This window comes from Centruroides vittatus, unplaced genomic scaffold (assembly GCF_030686945.1).
Source record: "Centruroides vittatus isolate TY-2023 unplaced genomic scaffold, ASM3068694v2 contig_1168, whole genome shotgun sequence".
NCBI classification, from domain to species: Eukaryota; Metazoa; Arthropoda; class Arachnida; order Scorpiones; family Buthidae; genus Centruroides; species Centruroides vittatus.
In genome coordinates, this window is record NW_027120749.1 from 5717778 (window position 1) to 5725593 (window position 7816).

Consider the following 7816-nt stretch of genomic DNA (forward strand, 5'->3'; position numbering starts at 1 on the left):
AAATGGTAATAGAATGAGACTGAATCAAGGAGTAGATTTAATTAAAAAATAGAAGTAGATCACAGAACAAAAAATGTATGAGTACTTTATTTACTTTTTTACTTATTTACTTGTTATGTATTTGTAAAGTAATTTTTAATTTTAATTAAATATTTAAAATCAAAATAGTTTTCATAATTATGTTTGCTAATCAGTATTGAAGAATCTGACAGAGGAACATTGTGGGTTGAAGTGAAATTGTTTGCAAACTCCCAAATTTTTTACATGAGCCCATTTTGATAACAAAATCAAAATTAATAAAGATAATGCCATTATCATTTTGTATTAATTCCTTCATTTTTTAAACACCACAGTGTAGAAATTCATTTTATATTTACTGAAGTAATATTCACATAAGCTGTAATATATTATAAAATAATTTCCAAATTAAAAGACAGTAATAAAATAAATTTTTTCATTATGTTTTCTCAATAGTAATTGCATGAACAAAACAGAATTTTAGTGTTAAAATTTTTTATACACAGAATTTCCTATTAAATGGGCTTTCCATAACAATTCATCAATTCTTTACCATAAGGAAGACAGCTATCATTTAATCTTTTATTAAATGAAATATAATTGAGTGATCAACTCTCAAACTTGTGTCATTGGATATTATTGACATTAAAATTTTTTTTCATTTAATTTTTTCTGAGTTTATTTTGGCTCTTATAATTATTATTATTATGATGATGATAAATAAAGCAGAAATGAAGTAATAGAATAAAAGAATTGTGTGGTTTGGTGGTCATCTTGCATTTTTGACACTTACATAGTCTAGAATTGTCTAAATATTGTTTTATAATTACATCTACACAAAAATAAAACAAACAGTTTAATGTTTGAGATGACACAGTTCCTTCTAAACAGGATACTGGTAAGTGTCATACTTTCAATGGCTATTCCAGAGAGACAGGATATATAATGGTGTGGGTTGTATGAAGGTTTAATTTCCATTCTAGTGATTTTCTGCAGATAAATATTTGATGATGCAGGTTATCTGCATGAAATTATAGTAATTCCAATTATTTTCAGTATAAGTTTAAATAATTCAAAAAGAGAAAGTAGTACGTATCCAACTGCTTTATAAAGTGTGTGTAGTTTAGTAACTCCAAAAACTGTCACATTTTATAGTTTTAATAATGCGATATGAAAAAGGAAATTTAAACTGGAAAACAATCAAACAATACCTTGCAAACAAACTTTTCCCTTTGCAGCACAAATTTGAGTTAGAAGTGAAAAAGTTGTTTGCATGATATTGTTTAATAGTGTGAGTCTAAGTCAGGGGTCACCAAACTTTTTTCACAGCGGGCCAGATAACTGAAAGAATGACAAGTGCAGGCTGCATAACCATTTTGTTCAAAACAGTACACTGAATACACAAAAAATAAAGAAAACCAACATATTTATTTACCGATATGCAAACATGTCTCTGCAGCAAGCGCATAATCACTTTTCTTAGAAACTTCATTGCAAGTACCAGTACTTACAAAATGTTCTGATATCCAAAGTTGCAAAAAGCCGCTGAATTTTTCATTTCACCGATTTTCCTAAAAATTATATTACTGTGAAATGCAAAAATCAGATTGGACCAATTTTGGTATTTTTAAATAATAAACACCTCTAAGCCCGACGAATATATAATGAATTATCAACAATCGCCTTAAATATCAGGCTATAATCTGGCTAATTAAATGATTGATATGAAGCAATTTGTTACTAGAGGTAGACATAGAATAAAAGAACTGCTCTGCCCCGGGTCAGTTCTTTTATTCCAGTAAGTTCTAAATTTATTTAAATTATAATTATTAATTTAGTTAAGAGATGGCACCGAACGTCTACCTCTAGTAACAAATTGCTTTATATCAATCATTTAATTAGCCAGATTATAGCCTGATATTTAAGGCGATCGTTGGTAATTCATTATTTTGGCATTTTTACTTACACTTATTTTAATTTTTTCTGCATAGTAAGTTTATCTACATTCTATGATATTTCCATATAAATAATTATATTTTACCTCATTTGTGGCACAGTGCAGCAACAAGCCAGATCTGGCATGAGGGCTGTAGTTTGGTGACCCACGGTCAAGATAGTAGAGTTGTTTACATATGTATTATTATGTCCAATATGGTAAAGTGCTATACATAAATTATCTTCAGTGTAAAAAGTTGAAATGATTACAAGAATGGAAAAGAAAAAATATATCATCAATAAATATGGAATACTGATAAACACTAGTAACTCAAAGAAAACTAATTTAAATTTAAACATGGAATAATCCCTTTTTGAAAATTAAACAGAAAGTGACTTTTTTTTAGAAATATGCAAACGTACAAATTACATTATTTAGTACAAACACAAAATTATTAAAAATTTTAAAAGTGCATTATATTCTGTCATACTGGATATTAGAAATTAGAAATCTGACTTGAAAAAGCATAAAAACAATTAAAACAAATATTTCATTAGTCAAATATTTCTGTATGAGTTCACAAAAAACATGTTAATTGATTATATATTATCATAAAGTATTAACAAATTATCAATGAAAATGAAACATTAGATTACTGTTTTTATTTTCACATATAAGAACTTGAATACATCTAAATATTTTATGATATGATTAATACTGACAATATTAAATTTTAATCTAAGATACAAAATTCTAAATGCATACTATAAACATTCAGTATGCAACAATAACTTAGACTATTACTGGAATGTTACAAGAGATTTTGGTACACATGATTTTTCATATTACTGCATTACAAAAAGATATCAAATGAAAAACATTTTAAATTTCTACTTCTATATATATCTATATATATAAAGTAATAAAATGTATATAAAATAGAAAAACAAATTTATAAAAAATCAAATTTTAAAAATTGATTCTAATCACTAGTGAAGCAATGATTAGCTAAATTAAATTTTTTTTAAACTTGCAATTCTTCAGATTCTACTTGACAAAAAAAACTTTTCTCTAAAACAGGATTGTTGTAGCTTATTAATAAATATGGTTACATCACAAATTACAAATAGCACTTCACACTGCACTTGCACTAATGAAAAACTAATGTAAAAACACATACATTCAAACTTTCCATGTAAAAGAACATTTTACTTTATTTCTGTTCTGTCAAATGAGCTTTTAAATACTTCATAACACCAAACATTCGAATTCTTTCTTCACCTGAAGTTGATAATATATTTAATAATTAATTAAATACAGGATATTAATTTTAATATATAAATATTATATTAGAATAACTTTTTATATTTTTTAATGTTTTTAATGTGTGTTTATAATACAAACATTTATAGCTTGCTTAACTTTTATTAAAACCAACATAAAATCAGCATTATTAATAATTTATTAAAGTTAATATTGTTGACCTTCAATTTTATAGAATTGATATACAGTAGAGCGTCGAAAATTGGCATCAATTGGGGACTGGGATTGTTCCAATTAGTCATTTGTTCCAATTTCCGACTTTGTATGAAAAAATATATTAACCTGTCCGATGTTCAAATTTTTCTCCGTTGCGTGTCGCTTCGCGTTGAATTTTCGTCGATTTTAAGCCTAACGAAAATTTTTATAATAATAATCGAGGCTATTGTATCGTTAAAAATTATTTCTTTATTTTGTACAAACAAAATAAATATATTGAAGAATATAAAAAACATGAAAATTATACTTTAGAAGTAAATTTAGTATCAAAAACGTTCGATTCAGCACGACACAGTCCGACTGAAAATCGTTCCAATTTCCGGCCATTTCAATTACCGACGTTCCAATTTTCGACGCTCTACTGTAATAGATTTCATAAATAATGAACTAAATATGCTTGTTCTAAGATATGATTATCATATTGAAAAACTCGAAAATGAGGACATCTCCAACCAACTTGACGTCCTCCAGAGTTGGACATGAAATCCTGAAAAAAGTTTTCTAAGTACAGGAGTTACAATAATATACTGTGATAAAACGTTACATTTGAAAACCTTCTAACATAATAAAATAAATTATATTAAGCTAATTCACTTAAAGATGTTCTGGAGCATTACAAATGTCTAGTAACAGAGAATGCAGATAAAATATGACTTAATGGATTGATTCACACACACACAAACTGTCTTTCAGTATTAAACATTTAGTAAATAATTATTTACTAATTTCATATTTACTGGTATTGGTTGGTTGTGTGTGTTTATTCTATCCCAGTATTAGAGTGATTGATTAAACATTTTTATTAGCAAAGTAAAGTGTTAGTACTTTCAATGACACAGTCATTTTTCTCAGACAACATTTCCAAATTAGAACACACAGTACCAAGGTTGACAAACCTTTTGAGTCCATATGCCATATAGTAGTCATATTTATCTTTAAAAATGTTTATGCAGTTTTAGACTTCGAATTAAAATATTTAAAGAAATGAAACGAATATGTTTTAATTAGAATAAATCTAAAGAAGCTGACTGAAAAAGACAGGTGATGAACTAAAATCACATGATACATTACATGCCAGATGATTTCTCTCAATGTGCCACAGGTTCCCCACCACAGCACTACACTTAATAGGAATCCTATAGCTTCTATGCTATAAAAGATAAAGTTGCTAGAAGCTTCACACATTTTTGAAGTTTCCATGCTGCTGAAAGCTGTTGCACCTAGACTCTTCAGCAAGATCAAGACACATAAGCCAGATTGTCCACTAAGACCAGTGTTATATTGTGGCTGTATGCCATCTTCTTTGTGTGTATAATTTTAATTTTATATTCTATATTTTTTAATCCTGTTTCCCTGTCCAATTTCCTTTGTTCTATTGTTTCTGAACTTCTAAGAAATCCTGACTCAATCCTTTCCCACCAGGGTGTGGGAGGTGAACAATAGGCTACAGCAAAGCTGGAGGGCAAAAACCCCACTTTGAATAGACATTCTTTGGCTGGACATGGAGAGAGAAAGATGTGTACCAGCAAGGCTCGGGGGTTTTGAGATCGACAAGTGCTAGCAAGTAGGGCCTTAGAGTGAGAGATACACAAGAAGGAGATACAATCCCTAATAGTGACACTTCAGATCATGAAGACATTTCCATAAAAATAATGAGCATCAAAACCACTATGGCACTTTTGGTAATTTGAGTCTTAATGTGGGGACCCGAGCGAGTTCTGAATTGTCACCCGGTGGGGGAGGCATGACCTTGGAATGTGTCAAAGTTCCAGTTGCAAGGGGAGGGGGGAGGGCAAAGAAAATAGACTGTGCAACAGAACAATAGAAGGGTTTTCTTTTAAGAGGTGTAAGCTGAGAAAGTAAGTGAAATAATGGGTCCACAGTCGAAGCAGAGCTAGCAAAAGGGGATCCAATTCAAACTGGCGGCTGACCTTTCCCGCACCCTCCAGTGAGTTTCAAATTGTCCCAGGTGACGAGATGAGACCAATAAGATAACGTGTCGAGGGATCAGGTTTAAGCGTTTGGTAAGGAGATGTACACGTAAGAAAAGAGAGGATGACAGTCTTGTTGGTGGTGTGTGAACGAGAGGTAGTGCTCTCTGCGGTTGTGGTGATGTGGAAAAAAAAAGTATGTTCCAAATACAATAAGGGGAAGGAAAGACTTGCTGATAGTGACTGAACTTCTGGCTCGCAGGATACTGACTCATCAACCAAGCCCCAGCTAACCGCCACATCTTAAGGAATCCTCGAGTCCTCGGGACCTCTCGGGGGTAGTCCTACCCCCAAGAGGCGAGAAATTACGGGATCGGGAGAAACGACGAACTTAGCAGTGCCCGAGCGACGGATAACTGTGAAAGAGACCTTAATAGTGCTCCACCGAGGCTCATCTTTATAAGTTGTGTATAATCATTTTTCGCTGTTTTGCATTGTAAATGGGAAACCTATCTCAGTGTGCCTTACCTCGCCCACTCAGAAGGGCTGACCACGAAATGCCATCCAAAAGACTCTCACCCCGGTCAGTTAACCTCACATTAATCTATAATTTTTCATTGTGGGGACACTTAAAAAGTGCAGTTTATCAAGGACATGTTGCAAATTTAGCATTGTTGAAAGACAATGTCATACTGCAAGTGAGAAACATCACTAAGGATCAATTATAGTTGACCACTGAACACACTGACCACCACCTGAATGGAGATCACATTGAGAAGTATTCTCCTTCAGCACTTAGCTCATGACTGTCTTGTGCAAATAAATTGTTGTTTGCAGTGCCAAAAATGCCATAGTGGTAAGTTTTAATACTAATATTTTTTTTTATGGTAATGTCTTTCACATGTCCTGGAATGTCACCAAATTCAGTTACATTTGAACTACTAAATAGCTCTCTAGAGCAGTGGTACACAAACTGCAATCTCCAGAGGGGTCGCGAGAAAATTTTTTGGGGTCACCAAATTCAAAGAAATTTATTTGACAATAAAAAATACAAGGCTTTTCTTCAACAAGTATCAGGTACCAGTAAAATAGTGAAATAAAATTATATCAATATTATTTATAAAAATAGAACTACTGTATATTTTTTTACAAAAACAATTGTCTGTATTAGTACCTAATACCTATACTTCGGCAACTGGCAGGCAAACAGACATTGATACTGATAACGCTGCAGCTTTTCAAAATTAGTTGCCACTAAAACAAAATATTGATCTCAATTGGATCAAGAGGAAGACTTATGGCTTGTGATTTCCAATACAGATCTGAACATAGAAACAATCCCAAACTCTTTGTAAGTGCATACCTCACATTGAATTCTTATGATATAAAGTTTTTAAAAGTATTTTTCATTAAATAAATATTTATACCCATATGCATAAATAAAACCATTGTTACATAAAATTGTGAGTTTTATTCAGACCTCTAATAAGGCAGAAACATAAGTGCAAATCCTAGAAAGAATTTCACTTTAACGACGTTGATGATTAAAAAAATGTCTACCGTCTATCCAGGGGTTGCAACAAAATTTTACACAAAACGGGCGGGCGGGGTCAGAAATGAAAACAGTTTAAGCACCACTGCTCTAGAGAACAGTGAATAGAGGTACTTTAATTATGATCACATGATACTTTCTCTTTTTAATCATAGAGAATTTAATATCATAGAAACAATATATCAAATAATTTTATTATTATTAATCAAAAGTTTAAAAATTTAAGTAGGATTTTAAAAATCATCATCATTCATTATACATACCAAAGATTTTTTTCAATTGAGCATCACAAATGATGAATTGTTTATTGTTGGGATCCTATAAATATAAATAAATAAAGGTGTTAATTTAATGTATTACATACATTTAATTGAATAATAATTTTAAATATGTTTGATAAATAATAATTGTAGATTTACAACATTTTATTTAGTTCAGAAAGGTGTCTTGAAATACACTAAAACCTGTGTAAACTGGAATTGCATAATACCGAATATTTCTTTCTGATTTGGCAAATTTCAGTTTTGAACAGGTTTTAGTATTTCCCCCGTTCTTTTAAATCTATAAATAATACCAGATTAAAAAAAATAACTGATATTTTAGTAAAATCACTATTAGATATGTAAAAATTTTTATTACTAGGCTTAATCCAAATTCCAACTAAACATGGGGCATATTCAGATGAAAAAATTTAGAACAATTTAATTGCAAAAACTTCTTGTTCCAAGAGCTTATGCTAGGTATTCAACTACTTCTTGGATGCAGTCACATGACAGTGAACAAGCCAATTTGAGTTCCAAAAACTAATGTCTTGCTCTACCATAAAAAAATCTAATTATA

At 30.7% G+C, this 7816-nt stretch overlaps 1 long non-coding RNA gene across 1 annotated transcript; it reads right to left on the minus strand.

The window, feature by feature from the left end:
• Window positions 1–2594: 2594 nt before the first annotated feature.
• On the minus strand, window positions 2595–7411 carry LOC136981464 (uncharacterized). Its single transcript, XR_010881714.1, has 2 exons — window positions 7240–7411; window positions 2595–3235 (listed from the first exon to the last, which is right to left on the minus strand). It is a non-coding gene; the product is annotated as an uncharacterized lncRNA (long non-coding RNA).
• Between the last annotated feature and the right edge of the window lie 405 nt (window positions 7412–7816).